The 19,214-nt window shown below is 33.1% G+C and overlaps 1 protein-coding gene across 2 annotated transcripts in view; it reads left to right on the top strand.

Moving 5' to 3' along the window:
* Positions 1-19,214, top strand: part of PCDH10 (protocadherin 10) — a 71,250-nt gene that overhangs the window by 21,314 nt on the left and 30,722 nt on the right. The window lies entirely within an intron of this gene.

Below are 19,214 nucleotides of genomic sequence, written 5' to 3'. Positions count from 1 at the left end.
ATAAAGTGTACCTAATAAGTTGTCCCTATGGGATACACTTGGTGATGTGTATAAGATACAATATTTCCACGTAGTTTTAATCAAAATAGTGTTAGGAGTAGTTCCATTGATATGAAGGTGAATGTTATAGTTTAACTGTTGCTATTGTTTTATTCTTAGAAAATGTATAGAAAATCTGGAGGCTGACCTGTAAAATTACTATAAAGTTATTGTGCTCTTTCTCCCCCACTGTTAATAAACATGTTGCCAGAACTAGTCCCCTTGCTAGTCACTGATGGTGTGGGTTTAAGGTTTATTTGTCAGAGAAATACTCATCAGATGACTATACGGAAGGTCATGAAAATGAGATATGTTTTGGTAGATGTATCTTGATTCTTGAGTTAACTTAATCTTTTTGATAAGAACAATGGTAATAGAAAACAATATTACGTAGCACCCACAGAGTTCTACTAAATTATACTTTTAAACATAAAAATGATGGATAATTTCAAGCATACACAAAAATAAACCCTCCATGTTTCCAGTCTAAACAATCAATGATCAGTTCTTGGCCATATTTGTTTCATCCAAATGCTAAGAACACTGTCTTTTCACTCAGATTTTTAAAGCAAAACCGGAGGTCCTACTGCCTAATCCATGAATATTTCAGCATATGTTTATTTATTTATTTTTATTTTTTAAAGTTTTTATTTATTTATTTGACAGACAGAGATACAGCCAGAGAGAAAGGGAACACAGGTAGGGGGAGTGGGAGAGGAAGAAGCAGGCTCCCAGAAGAGGAGCCTAATGTGGGGCTCGATCCCAGGACTCTGGGATCACACCCTGAGCAGAAGGCAGACACTTAACGACTGAGCCACCCAGGCGCCCCTCAGCATATGTTTTTTAAGAGAAAGTTTATTTTTAACATTACCACAAGAACAGTATTCTTCTTTAAAGAAAGTTCTTACTATCCTTGGTTGTCTAGTTATTGTTCAAATTTCCATAATTTTCTCATAAATATTATTTACTTTTACATTTCTATTCATAATTTTCTCATAAATATTATTAATATTATTTACATTTAATTAATTTGATTCATGATTTAAAAAGCCCCATACATAGCAACCCATTTTTAGTTTTTTTATTTTTAAACTTTTTATTAAAGTATAAAACACATGTAGAAAAGTACAAAAATCACAAATGTATAAACCAAGTTTACACAAAATGAGCTCACTTGTGTAATCAGTGGCCACAACATTAACTGGGTACCATGTCCAGTAGTCAAAAAGTCCTAGTGCTTCAAAAAGAACCTCAAAAAGTCCTGTATTCTGTCCTCTTTCAGCTACTAGCACCTCAGGGGGTACCACTCTCCCGGCCTCTAAACAAAAATTAATTTTTCTGGGTTTTCAATTTTATATAATTTGAATAAATGAAATAGGATAATATATTTGTTTCACTAAAATGTAATAGCCAGATGTTCTCTCTGATAATATAGGGAAAGCAATCAGCAGAGCCTAAAATACACCGATGTGTAAACTAAAAAGACAAGTTAGTTAGCATGTATTCTCCTTGAACATGATTGCTCTTACTATTTTTGGAATTCTTACCATGTCTAGTCTTTCAGAAATGCTTGGTACCTGTCTTTATATCTATGAAACATTAACTTAGTGGTGTTTTATAGAAGCAAATATTTAAATATGTTCATTTGAATACCAGATTATAATGAAAGAGTAGAAAAATCGAAATGTCTGTATTTCACATTTCTTTGAGTCTAGGTTAGAAGACTGTGGCAAATTGGCATTCATGATGCTAAAGGGAGACTTACTAAAATAAAGAGATTAACATTTTGGAAAATGGCATATCTGAAGAGAGTTTGATAGGACTGAGGGACTGTGAATCAAGAAGAAAAGGGGAGAGGTGACTTAACAAATGTTAAGTGTTTAAACAAATACTACACAGATAAGATAGGGATCAGTTAATCTGTCTTTATTGAGAGCAGAAAGAGAAAATGGATCTATGTTGCATCCTGAGAGATGTAAATTACACTTTATGGGAAATATCCTGACCCTGACATTGGTATTTGCTCCTGAGAGATGTGGAAACGCTTTACCTAGAGAGCTTTACAAACTACAAACGTAGGCATATGTCAGCTGTGATTTGGTGGAATGGCACTTTCCAGCCCTGAGATGTATTTCTTGCAGAATGTGTTTCCCAGCACTGGGGCTGGTGAAGGAATAAAGAGGCTCAGTTTTACTGGAGGATGAAACAAAGGCAAGTGAGAAAGCCTAGGTTTTGTTTTGTTTTTTTTAAGATTTTATTTATTTATTTGACAGAGGTAGAGACAGCTAGAGATGGAACACAAGCAGGGGGAGTGGGAGAGAAAGAAGCAGGCTCCCATCAGAGGAGCCTGATGTGGGGCTCGATCCCAAAACGCCGGGATCACGCCCTGAGCCGAAGGCAGATGCTTAATGACTGAGCCCCCCAGGCGCCCCAGAAAGCCTAGGTTTTTATCTATTTCCTTCCCTTCCTGTTTCTGTGTAGATGACTTCTTACATTTCTTAGGGATTTTGAAAGGAAAAAAATTGGTTTCGTAAAGCCTTTTTTGTCCCCCTCACACACTGAATTGCAACGGATGTTTAAATATCCAGGAACAGAAATTAAGAAATCATAGTTTTAGAAGGAAATCTGGGGACATGTGTAGAGGGCAAAAGCTGAGTATAAAATGTCTCTTAAAGCTAGATAGATATACAGTATATAACATAGATCATGTCTATTAAAATTATGCATTACAACTTAAAAATGTAAGGCTCCATATTATATATAATAATAATTTATAAAAGGAAGACAGATGGCTATAGATTTTAAATATCTGACTCTGTCAAATACGGAATCTTTATTGAGCTGGCTTATTTCTCTTATAATAAGAATTTTCCACTTGTGGTATCATTTTATCTAATGCTGAATTTTAAGGAAAATCCTTGGTGTCGGTTACTGTGAAATGGCTCACAATTAAATAAAAAATGAAACAGACATTATAATGATTCAAGGTCAAGTTGCCTACTTTTTTTTTTTTTTTAAGATTTTATTTATTTGAAAGAGAGAGAGAGAGCACGTGCGAAAGAGCATGAGCAGGGAGGAGAGGGAGAAGCAGGCTCCCTGCCAGCAGGACGCTCAATTCTGGGACACTGAGATCATGACCTGAGCTGAAGGCAGACGCTTAACTGACTGAGCCGTGCAGGTGCCCCAAGTTGGCTACTCCTTAAATCTAGTAGTAATACTTAAATAATTTCTTAAATTATTTTGGAAGATACAGCAAGCGCGTTGTATATGATCATTACATTTTGGTTTGTTACTTTGGTGAGTAAATTAAAATGTAGCATTAGCTTGATAACATGAAAACATGAATTAATTACACACTTAAGAAAAATAAAATGAAGGGAAAAATAATCAAATAGGAAATTGTATTAGCTAAACATTAAGTCTAAATTTAATAACAGTAGTAGCTACTACCGAGTGCCCATTTTATGGGCATGAAAAGATGAAATAAGACACAATAAAGGCACTGATTTCTTAAATTCACAACCAATGTTATAAGGTGATAGTTATTTTTATCAATCAAGGGTGATGAAATAATTTTTGAATTAGATACAGGAATAATTTGTGATTATATAAATATACTTAATTATATAGAGCCAAAGGGGTTGTTTGGTGTTAGACAATGTAGAAATGCCTTTTATTGATAAATTGGAATGAATTCTAACTCCTTTGAACTTGAATTAAGCTAAGGATTTGGGAAATCAATATTTTTTAATTATATATGGGATGGTGTGAAGATAATTGTTTCTCAAATTCTAAGAACAAAATATTGACTCATTGAAATTACTGAGAAAGGTAATTTTTTTAATGCAGGCTTACTTGGAATTATTTTTAGGAAATACTTGACATTAAATAATCTAATTTTCATCTCTCGCATTTAATATTGAGCTTGGGATCTAGGGACATAATCCTTGAGAACTTAAATTGCTTGCTTTGTAGGAATTCTTCATAGAAATTATGTTTTCATAATGCTTATAGAGAAGGTGTGCTAATATATCTAATATGGGGAAATATTACTTCCCCTTAAATAAAAACATTGAATGTAGTTTATAAAGGGTATATTATATTGTTTTGAAGTTAATTTTAATTCTATGCCCTTTATTAATCTTTCAAAGTTTTTCATATTTCAGTTACTTTCTAATTCCAGAAGGATGTTGATAGGTCATATTATTTGTAATAATTTAGCCAGCTGCTTTAGGCATGTCTTCCCAAGCTACTGACAAAAGCAGGGTGACCCACATTCAAGAAAACTTATTGTTGAGCACCTCCTATATTCCAGGCATAGTGATTATCAGTTTTGTTCACCCCAGAATTAGATTATATAAATGTTCTCTAGGCCAACTATATAGGAAAATGATTATGGCTTATGAACTCATCACAGATAGATATGAAAATAAGATCAATATCTTAATTTAAATACATGTGTAATAATGGAATCAATTGAAATACTCTTGAGAGATATCCAGGGGGAAAACAGAAATATTATGAGAACTTTGGTTGGAAATGTAAAGGGCATCAGATCAGGTTCATTATTAGTGCTCACACTTAGCCTAATGAACCCTCATTCAGTAGAAGGATATAGTATCTTCTGCATAGATCAACATACTCAGGTCATCTCAGTGTCACCTGCTCTGTGCTGTTCTAGAAATATGAAAAAGCATTTTAAATTATTGATATCTTCCCACCCTATACCTCACACTAAATACCAGCCCTCTTTTGTGGTAATTTTGGGGAAAAAAAAAAAGAATAAACCGACTGCAAGCATATTACAACTCTAGTGAAAAGTTCTCAACCTCCTTTTTCAGATGTACACGAAGCACAACCTAGTTGGATTGTAGTCTTGGCAAATACTTGAAAAATACTCAAGTCTTATTTTCAGAATAAGTTTTCCTAAGCATCACTAATTTTACCCATTTTGGCTTTATGATAACTTGAAATTTTTAATTTCAGCAAATATCACTTTCTGATTTTTTTCTTATGGTATGTGTGTATTTCCTTTGGACTTGTAGCCCACTACCTAATTACAAGAGTGGGTCTTTGTATGGGTTCTCATGTCAGAGATGTGATGTGGTATAGTTAAGAGCGCCGTTTACAGGGCCAGTCTGCCGGGGTTCCAATACTGATCCAGCCAGTTACTAGTTGTGTGACCTCTGTAATTTCTTTAACCTTCCTGTACCTCATTTACCTCATCTGTGACATAGATCCTCAAAATCTCATTGTAGAGATTAAATTATTTAACATATCTGAAGCAGTGAGTGTCTGGGCCCAAAGGAAGCACTCATTAAGTGTTCAAGGCAACCATATATTCAGTTAAAATTGGAACAATGACATCAGCCTGAGTATGGAGAAAATTAAAATTCTGGCTTAAATAGAACTAATTATGCTTTCTTTTACTCCCAGAGAAAAATCAGACTCCAAATGTTCTTTTCACGATATATCACTATTTTACATCTGCAGTATATATTCTTTCACGTAATACATATGTTTTAAAAGTACAGTATCCCTATTTTTCTTTTTCATCTGTGAAACCAATGAAACCGATTGAATAGAACCAAAGGTATAATGCCCAGCAAAGACTAGGTTGCATTCATTTTATGGTGATGTTAGTCACAAAGAGCAATTATAATTTTTAAAATTTCATGTTCTCTTTATTTTGCTTAATTTGTGTATTTACAATGAGTAAAGATACTTGATCATGTACAATAAACAGTAAAAATAATCTGACAAAGAATACACTTTTGAGATGACAGATTCTTATTTCAACCCAAGAAGCAGCATATTATATTTGAATTAAAGAATATATATTTCTTCAGGCCAAAAAAAATGTTAAAGTGATACAAATAGGTGCCTATATCTGATCTGACGTAACTTGCATACCAACAATTGTGCTAATACATTCGAGTAAATTCTGGCCCTAGACAGGACATTGCTACTACTCCAAGTGGTTCTGATATCCTTGTGTGGGAGACATAGATGCCCAATGATCATCACACAAAGTAAATGAAAACAGTCTGTTACCATGTGAAAATTGAGTCTTTCTATAACGTATACGAAAGCTATCTCTGTCTGCCACAATTCAGTATTTGAGCATGCAGAAGCTCAAATATTTTCTTGCCTCTTTTTCTTCAATAAAATCCTACGACTATCTGATAAACCTAATTCTCTCAGTCAACATTGTATATTTATGTTTTTGTAACTTTGTCTTTAAAAGTCATATAGAACTAGCGAATGATGTCACAAGCTCATTTGAGAAATGCGTAAAAAAATACCCAAACTTTACGTTCTGTTTACAGTTTATTCATTGGGCTCTGTGTGTACTGCTCATGATGTTATGATTCCGTGTGTTTTCTGTCTCCTGCCTTCCAGGTCGGTTTTGCATGTATATCACTATTTTGTCCAAATAACATTAGCCCTAACCACTAAGTTTTAGTGCCTGATTACAATTCAGCATTATATATTCTTTTTATGTGTGTGCCTCATATGAAAACAAAAATTTCTCATTTTTTAAATAAAATGGTAAAAATTCCTGCACTTAATAGTACTGTTGCCCAACTATGGGGAAAAATGAAATTTTGAAACAGATTTAATTGTTTTTTCATTTACATGTCTGTGAATGAAATCACAATGTCAACTGCAATTAAGCATTTTCTCTCTTCTCAAAAACCACTGTTTTTCAATGATTCTACTTTGAGTTTTTCATCTCATTAACAGATACAAAAAATATTTACTTTATTATAATAAATCCCTTTGGCTATCTTTGGAAAAGGTCTCTTAGAGTGTAACCAGGGAAGGATTTATAGAACTCTGGTTTGGGACCATTATTGGAGCACTATTTGAATGATTTTAACTGATAGAGAAAAAAAGGCATTCTAGGAGCACAGAATTGAATGAACAAAAGTGGAAGTAGAGAGCAAATACATACAAATAAGTGAATAATATAGGTTGCCAAATCTATGACATAAATCCAGGGGGAATAGTGGAAGTTAACATTTGAAAGTTATGTTTTGGGTAGATTGACTCATTTTAAGTAGTAATACCAATAGTAGTAGTAGCTAACAATTGTTAAGAAATTATTATCAGCCTAGCACTAGTGATTCAAAGAACTTTTCAGATATTAATCCATATAAGCCTTACAATAACCAAATGAAATAAGTATTCTGGCCCGTTTACAGATTATAAAGCTAAGAAAAATAAATGTTCAGTAACTTATCCTTGGTCTGATGGCTAGTGAGGGAGAGCTAGACTTTTTACTTGAGACCACCTGATTGTAGAGGGAGCATATTTTGTAACCCAGTCACTATTTGAATCCCAGGCTTAAGAAACTAGACACCATTCGGAGGGGTGTCAGAAAGAATGTGTTGTGTGGTGATTTTGGTTTTGTTTTTTATCAGCAGACTGTTATTGCAGTTGTCAGGCTTTGTGGCAATAAGAGCCTGGTGGAGAATGACAATGAAAGGATTAGTAATAGAGAAATTTTGAAAAAACAAGAGGACAGTATTAGAATTCTCAATGTAGCAATAAAAGATAAAGAAAGTAGTTATTCAGGATGGTTCTGAAATCTTCAGACTAAATGACTGGGGAAAGGTTGCACCCCTGCGATACTACGGCTGAAGTTCACGTGCTGAAAGGGAATAACATGGATTTTTTTTTTTTTTAAGATTTTATTTATTTGAGAGAGAGAGAGAGAGTGTGAGAGGGGGCAGGAGGAGAGAGGGAGGGACAAGCTGACTCCATGCTGAGCTCTGAACCCTTCACAGGGCTCCATCTCACAACCCTGTGATCATGACCTGAGCCAAAACCAAGAGTTGGCTCAACCGTCTGAGCCACCCAGGAGACTCAGAAGGGAATACATTTTGACTGGAAAACTAATAACCAGCTAGGAACACCCTTGAAAGTACATTCCAGTAAAATGGAGAAAGATGAAATATGTGTACTTTATTAAATTAATATTTAATATTTTTGGAAGTGAAAAATAGATACAAGGAAAGGTGATAACTGAAAATACTAGTAGGCTGGGGTTATTTTTGGATAGAAAAGATCTGATCAAATGCATGTGACTTTTAATCACTTAAAATATGTTGTTTTAAATGCCATAATTAAAACTGTCCCTGTGTGTTCACTATTTCTGTGAATTGTCGACCAGATGTTCCCAGGATGAGATTTACTTGTGTCTCTCTGTGAAAGAATACACCAGAAGTTATATTTTATTCTAAAAAAAATCAGTTTCACAGTTATAAAGTAAATTTAATGTTAGTCTATGATCATTAATTGCCTTATTTTTTTCCTTTGTTACAATGTGTGGGAAAAAATGTTCCATGCTTTTTTTGTATAGGTACCTAGCTTTAATTGCTGCCGATACTACTCGAGGCTTGAGATTGGGGACAGAATCACTTCTTTGAACAGCTCCTTTCACCCCTTTTTTCTTTCACAATTATCCTTAGTATTGAGTTATCAGCTCCAAAACACCCAGGTAATCATTTGATTGCAAAATATTTTGTTGCATTTGGGAGATTCAGGGTGATAGAATGCAAACTATTTCCAGATATGTGAAATATAAACCCTGGAGTCTTTGCTGGGTGGAGGAGACACAGGTGTACTTTCTTTTGCATTCCCCTAGCCCATCCTTTCTGCCTACCTCACCAAAATTAATGTAGACACCTCCATTTTTCCATTTGGTTCTACTGTCAAGTAGAGTATCAACCTATATTTATAGACATTTGACTTCAATAGTCTCCTCTAAAAATTCTGAGAAGCTCCCTGTTGTGGCTACAATAATGTTCACTAGCTTTATTTTATTCTTTTAAGATTTTATTTATTCGAGACAGAGAGATACAGAGAGAGAGCATGAGCAGGGGGAAGCGGAAGAGGGAGAAGCAGACTCCCTGATGAGCTGGGAGCCCGATGCGGACTCGATCCCAGGACCCTGAGATCATGACCTGAGCCAAAGGCAGACACTTAATGACGAGCCACCCAGGCACCCTGTTCTCTAGCTTTTAAAAGTTTATATTTAAGCCCTGCTTACAGTTTTTGCTTCATGTCATTCAGTGATTGTCAGCTTCTCGATGCACCATTTTCCCCTGGCCTTTGTGCTTTGACACATTGTATTCTCCCTCGGGAATGCTTCTCATCTCCAAAACCACTTCTCACCACATCAGCGTGGCCATCTCCTACTCATCAATCAAGCTTCAATTCATTTTACCTTTAATAAGAAGCCTTTCCAGACAAAGACAGATGTACATTCTTCTTGTAACTTCTAGATTTTTAGGCATGATTGCTGTTTTTAAAATATCTTGTGAAACAACTGTTTTTACCATTGGATGGTTAAATCTTTTAAAGCAGAATCCATGTGTATTCATTTTAGAGTCTCAAGTCCGAGAATTTTTTCTGGAGCAAAGTAAACACCCATAAATGCTTATAGACTACATCAATGAATCAACAAATGAAACATCCTAAAGCTAAGAAAGCAAGTGCTATTTTTTTTTTGTCTTTAGTTATCTAGTTAGGCATCTTCCTGATTTACACAAATTAATATAATTATAATAATCTCTTAATGCCAGAACAAATAATCAAACAACCCTTCAAACCTAACCATTTCCAATCCTAACATACTCTTCCCTGATTTCATCATCTTTCAATCTTCCATAATTTTCATGTCCTTTTTATTCTGGCTTTACTATATTAGTCCTTTTATTCTTTTTTTCTGATTGATCACTTCTTCTTTAAAAACTCCTTAAGCCTCAGGATGCCTGGGTGGCTCAGTTGGTTAGGCATCCAACTCTTGATTTTGGCTCAGGTCATGATATCAGGGTCCCTGCAACTGGAAGTTTGCTTAAGATGATGCCCCTCCCTCTTTCTCTACCCCTCCCCCACCTGCAGGATGGTGCACGTGTGCGCATGCTCTCTCAAATCAATAAATAAATCTTTAAAATACCCCAAAACTCCTTAAGCCTCTTGATTCACCATCACCAACTGCTAATTTCACTAATATACTTTTTCAGTGGTCTGCTGCGTGTCATTTACAAACATATATGTAAAAAAATCAAGTAAATATAAGGTAATTAAACAAGCATAAATGGAGGGAGATCCATTGTAATACATGCTTACAGGCAGGGACAAAAGATTATTCACATTACAGGGTAACTATGTCTACAGGCAATTTATCTGACTTTCCTTTGGGTTTTGGGGGTTTCAGTGTAACAATTTTTAAGTGTTTAGTATTTTTACTCATCATCATTATTGCATAATTTATTTTCAGATTGTTTTCTTAGTTATTTTTCTGTGGCTTTGTGGCAACTGAATATCTCAAATACTTTTTTTAATAAGACAAAATTTTCATTTTTTTAGTGTGAGAACTTTATTAAATATGAAGGTAGGTTTGTACATTTATCATGTTTTAATAATGTTATATATATCTTGTAAATAACCATACATTGTCAGTACTATTTAACCAGAATCTGTTAGTGGCCCCAGCAAAGGTTGATTATTTAAAATTTGAACTTTGTCCTAGATTTATTGTAGTATTTTTCATAAATAGTAAGTGTATACATGACTTTTATCTATTATGTGGTTAAATATTTACAGTAATTAAGATGAGCCCTATTTAAACACACAGTATAAAGTCATGAGAGGTAATACAATTATTTAAGGATCCAAATCTTGTCATTTATTTAGTACATAACTAGCATTTAACAAGCATGATATAATCTTATTTCAAGAATATAGCATTTTTGTGATTTTTTTTAAAGGTGAGTTTTTTTTTTACTGCCTATCAGTTTTCAAAGATTTTATTTATTTATTTGAGAGAGAGAGTGAGAGAGCAGGAGCGGGGGTGGGGAGGCAAGGAGCAGAGGGAGAGGGAGAAGCAGGCTCCCTGCTGAGCAGGGAGCCCAATGCATAGGCTGAGATCCTGACCTGAGCCTAAGGCAGGTGCTTAACTGACTGAGCCACCCAGATGCCCTGCCTATCAGTTTTCATATCTTTAATTATCTGATGTTGGGTTAAATTGAAAGGACTAGGAGGAGGTGGTTTAATGAATTTCTAGGGGATAACTAAAATTAAAATGTATACATTGGTTTAGATTTTAGAGTAAATGATTTAAAATTATGTTTATTATGCAAAAAAAGAAAGAACATTTTATCTAATATGCTATATCTCACAAAACAAAGATTTCATTCAAAACAAGGTTAAAATTTAATCCTGATACAAAGAAATAATCTAAGTGATAGTTAAAATTGCATCCATGTATGATGTTTAATACATTAAATATGAATTTATATTGTAGATAATTGAGTTTCATTTCTCTATCTTCTTTTGAATTTTATTTATGTATTTATTTTCTTCTTTTGAATTTTAAATCTTGATTTAAAGAACAAATTTTGATATCTTAATGTTAAATCATTTTAGATGGAAATACATATAAAATTATATGAATTAGTGTTATAAAATAATTAGAAAATATAATGCAACATTTTTCTAGAAAACACTATAATATTTGCCCCAGTGGTGACCAGTGTCATCTGTGGTGTGTCATGAAGCAGATGCCTTAGGATAGGGTTGTGGGTTTAGCAAATAAAAAATAGGACACCTGGATACTGCAGGGGGCATATGCGTACTAACAAATTATTCATTATTGATTTGAAATACATATGTAACTGGGCACTCTGTATTTCCTCTGCCAACCTTGCTCAAGGGGTTTTTGAAAGCCCATACCTAGTCTTGGGGCTCCTAACTTGTTCTAGTGTGAGTGATCAGCCTTCCAACCCCTCTCTGAGCCATTTATAATCTGCTATTTGTTTTGACATAGAAGCAACTGAATTATGTTAGGGGAATCAGATCAATAAGAGTATTAAATATACAGCTGTACTTTTACACACAGTTTCTAAGTAGTGTGTACTTGTGTGTCTTTCTTGAAAATAAACTTGTATACCTTGTGTTATAAGTATTTTACCAATCCAGAAGATTTTCCACTTGTTTTCGTGGCTTAATTATCTAAGGTGTTACTTAAATTATTTTGAAATTGTATCACTGTTTAAGTAGATTATTAGTGATTAATAAATTAGACACATGGCTATGTATTTTTTAAATGAAGGTCTTATGTGTTTATTTTTAAGTTTTCCTATCTTTGCTGGAATTTTTGCTGGTTTTCATATAAAAGCAAAGTTGAGCACATCACTAAGACCTGATCTAATATCACAGTACAGTGATATTTGTTGCAAATAGATCTACACGCATAAGATCCCTATATCTGTGGGAATGATCAGTCCCATTCAGGTGCTTTTCATGCCTTCTGCTTTGAAAATTAATGCTAATTTCAACCTTACAGGGAAATAAATAATTTGATCTCCTTATTATATTGTTTTGAAGGAAACTAGTTGAAATACAAGTGTCTAAATGTCAGCAAATGTTATCGTTCATAATTCTCAAAGACAAAAGAAGAATCATTTATTCTTTAAAGGAACATATGGATGTCTTGTTAGAATTTTAAATGCACAAAATAATGGTATTTGTCTAACTTGGATGAAAGTATTCTTTGTCATGATTAAAGTCAGATAATTGAGTGGATTATCTTTAAAAGAAATTTCAAGGGTACTTCTTTATTGCCAGTGTAAAAAATGTGATTTTCAAATAGTTCTGGAACAAATCAGTGTTCATATTTTAGTGGGTTATGATACAGGATTCAGGGAAATTTCACTGATACCATAAACATAGAGGACCACATATATTAGAGTTCCATTGCCTAACTATGTATCAATGTAGGGTGGCAGCACTTAAAAACTAATTCAGCCTCCAAATTTGATTTTAAGACACTAATGAATCAAGGTGGTTTTTGTTCACCAAAGAGAGCCTGATGGAGTGGCTAGAGTGTGCTGGGTAGGGTCTGTCCTATTATTTTCCCCCTTCAGGGAAAAATCATTAAGCTTCTGAGGCATAATTTTCCACATTTCTAAGATGAGTTTGGAATAGATCCCCTCAATCTATAAAATTTTATGCAATACCTTGTTATAGTAGGTTTTTACTTTTTCTGAGTATTTTAACTTAAAAGTGTAATATTTTTATCATTTAAAAACAGATATTTAGAATATTGACAACTCTTGTGTTTAGGTGGAAAAATTATGCATGATTACTGTGTTTTTAGCTATTTCGCTTAAATCAATTTAGATAATGATAATAAAGTGTATTGTCTAATTAAAGGAGCTGATACACTATCACTGGTTTTTGCTGTAGAGCTCAAAGCACTCTTAATTAATCTAGTTAATTAGAATTAAAGATTTCTAAACCAAACAAAATTGAGCTACTATAATTGTACTTCTACCCTGTCAAAAATATTAGTGGTAGTTGACATGGTTGCAGTAACCCACAGACTAGAAACTTTCTAGTGAACCAGTTGTAAATGTACCATCACCTTTGTGCAAAGGCAATTTTAAATTACACATCCCACATATACCCAACCACATGCAAGTATATAGAAATCTCTAAAAGCCTATGGATCCTCTATCTAGAAGGAACCCATGATGTTTCAGGGGATTCACTGCCTCATACAAAACTATGTGAGGGTCATGCTGTAGTGTCACAGTTATGGAATGTACTTCTGGACAACTAGAAGCTCCTATTTTCAAGATTGTTAAGTCTTTTAATTAACCATAAAGTTTGGCTTGAAAATAAAATTTGAGCAAAAAGTTCTGAAACTTTCACTGCTGGTAAATTCATGGCTTTGCACAGTGCATCAACTCTACTTGATCTTGGGGGGCACATTCCAGCTTACAAAATAAATTCCTTCTTTGCACATACCATTCTTAGTGAGAAAATGAGTCCTGATTAATTTTTAATCCATAACCTTAAATTAGCATACGATCTTTATCACAACTGAAACAGAGCAGTATTGGTTACACTGGATTCTTAGGGGAGATGGTGACTATTGTTAAGTAACAAAAATTCAACTGAGTACATTTTAAATATCTAATTGGCTTTATTTAAATGGTTCACCAATCGGGCAGCATCCCATCTAGCAAATACAGGAGCCCTCTGAGGAAATTTGCAAAATTTCCTTTTTATAGAAGGAAGGTGGGGCAAGAAAGTTATTAGCAAAAGGAAAGGATTGTTCCACGCAAGGCTGCTTTCCCTTGGGGGGATAAAAAACGGGGTCTTAACATGCAGATTACCTCATCTTCCTTTGGGGAAGGGAGAGGACACTTGTGTCTGACTCACTGGTGCTAATCGAAAAGTTTCTTCTGACTGACTGGTTAACACTACATCTCTGGGGGAGGTAGAAACTGCATTTAGAGCAGGTATAAGGCTCCAGTTTAGGAATTTGGTCTAAGTGATGTCATTTTGAAAGATGAAAACGACAGGCAGTGGTTTTCTTTTTAATAGTAGTTAAGGGTGCTAGAATTGCTAGAGCTAGAATGTCTATGAAAAGAATATGCTCAACATGCTTGTCTCCTGTCTTAGAAAAGATCCAGTTTACTCACTGAGTGATGTCAATTTCTCTACCACAAAACTACGCTTGCCAATTTGTTACCTATTCAAATACCCATGAATTTATCTTTTAACAAACATTTATTAATTGCAAATTACATTGTAAGCATTACATACACATATAGACTAAAGAGAACACTTGGCTTTAATATATATTTCTTGCATGAATGTTCTGAAGGATTGCTTGAGTCATTTATTTCACAAAGTTTTCTCTGTAAAAGTTTCTCTAATCAAGTTTACATATGGGAACCACTTTCTCCAGATGAATTCTTGTTTTCTAGATATATTCTATGATCCCTGAACACTGTCAAGATAGAATAAAAAACATACTGTTTGATGAAAGGAAAAAAGGAAATTTAGCTTGAGGATGTTGTGAATATTATGAAATAAATGTAAGAACTCAAGTTTATGCTGCACTAAGCTAGTATTATTGGACAAAAGACAATATATATTACATTAACAGAAGGCTTTCAGTCTTTTTGTAATTCATAATAAATTAATAAATTTAATTGTTTTTTTCATAGATATATCTTAAAATTTAAAACCTTTCTTTCATTTTTTTTGTGAAAAGGAAAGCATTTACAATATGAACCATGTACAATTATATTTTAAAATATTAAAGCAAATCTAACACTGTTCAAGGGGGAAGATAGACAAATCAAGCAGCGACCCACATTTAATAGTTACTGCTATTATGTTCATTGAAGGACTTTATAGTTAAACAGAAAAAAAATTAGCAAGATTTTTAAAGAGAATCCTCAAAAATGGCTCAAGAATAAGATAGAGGAAAGTAAAAAGAATTGATTATTCAACTGGACAGATCCCTAATGGAGGCTTGCTTTTAAACGATCTTTCAGTTTATGATATGCTTTTACTCAGGGAAGAGAGGGAAGGTGTTTCTGACTTCTATAAGGAGTAATGGGCTTTAACTCTTGTCTGCTAGATTCACTTTAAATATAAAGAAGTGTCCTGACTGTGAGGCTCATTAAATATTTGAATGTGCTCTGGAGCAGGTTACTGATCTCAGCCTCTGGAAGTTTTTCACTGCAGTAGAGTCTCAATCATCTGGGATATTCGAAGGCTGTTCTTTCTTTCAGTCACAGAAATAGGTTAGATCACTTCACATGTTTATATGTTTCTTTAGCGTCTATGGTTCATACTGTCATAAAGTATAAAGGGTATTTTGCTTCCTGTTATGCAAGTATAGAAACGTGAATATTCAAATTACTGAATTGTCATTTTAATACATTATACCAAATTATTTTTCACCAAGCTAATTATACTATTATACGTGGTATAAATAGGATATCAGTACTGATATTTTTACAATTATTTTTGCAACATATATGCTTATAGTCATCGATCAGAATTTGTAAATGTCCAAAGTTTAATATCATACTTTACAAATTATCAAAGGCAATAACAGGATTCCACAATATGAGGAAAAACACGCATCCTGGAACTTTCATTAAAAAATATGTTAAATATATGCGTACATACATGTTAAATATATATGCACATATATATGCTATACTATGAAAAATAAATATTTGAATATCTCTTTTCCATTAAGAGTGATTTTTTCACCCGTAGTTCAGACAATAAGATAAATGTCTTAAATGTGAGATTTCTGTATTTCACTATGAAGAATAAATGCAGTGAATAATAAAAGTAGAAGTAAAAAAAAAAATACTAACAGTCCTTTTCCTATTACTTTAGATTTGACTGAAAAGAAAATCTTTCATCTCTCTCAAGTGACCAAATCCCTACATATGCTGATGAATAGCTAGGGGGAAAAATGCATTTGTGAATTGAAAAGAAAAGGCAGAAAATTTTCAAGTATGCTTTCATAATTCCAAAACATATGTAGAATACATCATAAAGCATAGAGATTCAATGTTTTTGACCCATTCTCTCTAGCCTGAAATGCTTCAGCAAATGCAGAGCCATAACAGTTAACGCTGTGGAATAATGTCCTTGGCACTGACTCTAAAATGTAATAACATTGCTTTATATATATGTATATATATTTGTATGCTACTTGTCCAACATTAACCCAGACAGCCCCCAAAGATAATGAGTATTCAATATTCAAATTCAGTTCTTAAAAGCTTTGAAATAAAATGTATGTGACTATAACTTTCGTGATAATATTTCATTTTCTCTAGTTTGTCTGGCCGTATTTCACATTTGGGAAATTTGCTTCGGAATGGAGGGAACTCTTTCCTCCTCATCCTACTTTGTTCTGACCTTCAACCTCAGCCCTTAACACTTGTCCTATTCAGATTTTCATTTCTGAATTAACAGATAGGTGGGAGAAGGTAATTTAATAAAAGGCGATGATATTATTCATATAACTGTTGGAATAGGTGCACTTTAAATAAAAGCAGCACACACGTAACTCTAAGCAGTAATTAAAAATATGCATTTAAGCTTATGTTTAGATTTAAGATATCAAGTATACCGCGTACTAACCTGTGTTCTTATAACTCTGAACTATTTTAATAATACAATTTCTTTTTGTATTTTGACTGAATCAAATGAACATATAATATCCATGCTAATAGCTTTTCCCATAAGTAATCTTTTAACCTAATTAGAAATATTTTACTCATTTAAATATGTATTGGGTTGGCTAATTTCTACATTATACTAAGAGGTAGCTTTTCAGTATATTAATTTTTGCACATAATAAATTACTTTATAGGTTGAGGATAGGTCGCTCTTGAGTTTCTTTTGCCCTCAAACTATAAGTGTTTGAGATGTTTCCTATAAATTAGTTTCCTATAAAGGAGTATTTTAAGATGTTTCCTCTAAATGAGTATTTTAAGAAAAAACATCCTGTAAGTAATATCTCTAACTTATTTTGAGAAAAGTGGTATTGTTTATAGGGTGTTCATATTGCCTGGGTTGTCCATGAAAGCATAAGATTCTGTCTTATATAATTATTCCTAGTGTTCCCTTTTACTCACACAATTGTTCAGCTTAGACAATAAGTTATTTGGTCACCATAATTATTTGTCCAATTCATTTTTCAAACCTGAATTTCTACGATGCTTAATTATTTGAATTTACTGAAGAATTTTAAATTCTGGTTGGTATAAACCAAATATATTTAAATCAGATATACTCAAGTTTATCATGAAACAGGGAATTTGAATTCAACAACATAGGAAAATAGGATTTGACTATTTAAAAAGAGCAAATTTCTGTTTGCTTTTGTAGAATACTCTTTTTAGCATTATGACCAGGTAAGTTATAACAACTACCATGCAGTCCTTCCTGTGTTGGAGCTAACTCATTTCATAGTTCATGATATTATATAATATTAGAAAACAAAATATGTTTTGATTGTTTTCAATACTAGTTACTACACAGTACGTGTATATGTTATTTTTTACTTTATTTCTGTCAATGGTGGTGCCTGACTTTTACAATTTTAATTGATGTGTCTGCTAAACAGTGGCCTAGGGAAGAAATGTTTGGTGGTCTGGTCACAAACTGAGCTTGTGAGGAAAAGTAAATGAGAGAATCAGGGAAATAAATTAGGAAAATTATAAACCAGGTAATCTACTTGAAATTAACAGACATACCATAGAGGAGGAATTGAACTGACCAGTATGTTCTTACATTCATGTAAAGAAACCCCAAAAAGAAACAAAAAAATCCAACTATTCACCAGATTGAAACAATTCAGTTATGCTATTTAGAGTAGTTCTTAATTTTTAATTCTCTCTATGTATATACATAATTTTTATTTTAATTGATTTTACACAACCGAATTGCCTTTTATCACAGTTGTACACAATTTTCAGTACTTTTTTATCATATATCTGTTATGTGCCAGATACTGACCTAGGGGTTGCAGTTTCTGTTCTCATTGTGTTCATTGCCAAATATAAAGATGATGGATAGGTGAGAAGAAATATCCATTATCATTATAAATAAATAAAATACTTAAAAAATCTAAATGATTGAATTTGGAAATTCTACTTCATAATTCAATACATTTTATAAGACTTGGACAAATTCAATATCTTTTTCTCTTTGCACCTCTACCTTCTTTATAAGAAAACCGACTCCTTTTAGGGGATAAATAAAGATTTTTTTTTTATTCTGTAGACATGAAAAGGTTTGGTTTTTGAATAATTTCAAAGATGAGATAAAGTAAACCTAGAAAATGTGAAGCATCATTTACTTTTCAACTACATAAACATTTTCTGGTACAGTTTTCTGTATCGTATATTGACTAAATATATATAATTCAAAATTTATTAAACTAAACATATAACCAGTTTTTCGGAGATATTATAAAGGATTATTCTAGAATGTTTAAGGGCCACACATTTTTTTCTATACTCTGGTCGTGCATAAGTAGTGAAGTAGGGATTGTTTGGTATGTCACTTTAAAAGGTTAGTCTCCACATTACTGGTGGTTTGTATATAAAGTATACATCTCCCACATGAAATGGATTTTTCAAAATATCAAAATTGTCATTTTTGGAAAGCCAGGCACCAGAATAACTTTATTCTATAACTATTAGAAACCAGGGTTACCACTGAAATATTTCGACACTACATGGATCTTGTGTAGGGACACAGCTTATTTCCAATTGTATTTGTTTCTTTTACAATGACATGCAATTCTAAATTCCAAAACCCAG

Source organism: Ailuropoda melanoleuca, chromosome 5 (assembly GCF_002007445.2).
Source record: "Ailuropoda melanoleuca isolate Jingjing chromosome 5, ASM200744v2, whole genome shotgun sequence".
NCBI classification, from domain to species: domain Eukaryota; kingdom Metazoa; phylum Chordata; class Mammalia; order Carnivora; family Ursidae; genus Ailuropoda; species Ailuropoda melanoleuca.
Note: the sequence above shows the minus strand (reverse complement) of the source record. Positions and strands in the feature narration are given on the sequence as shown.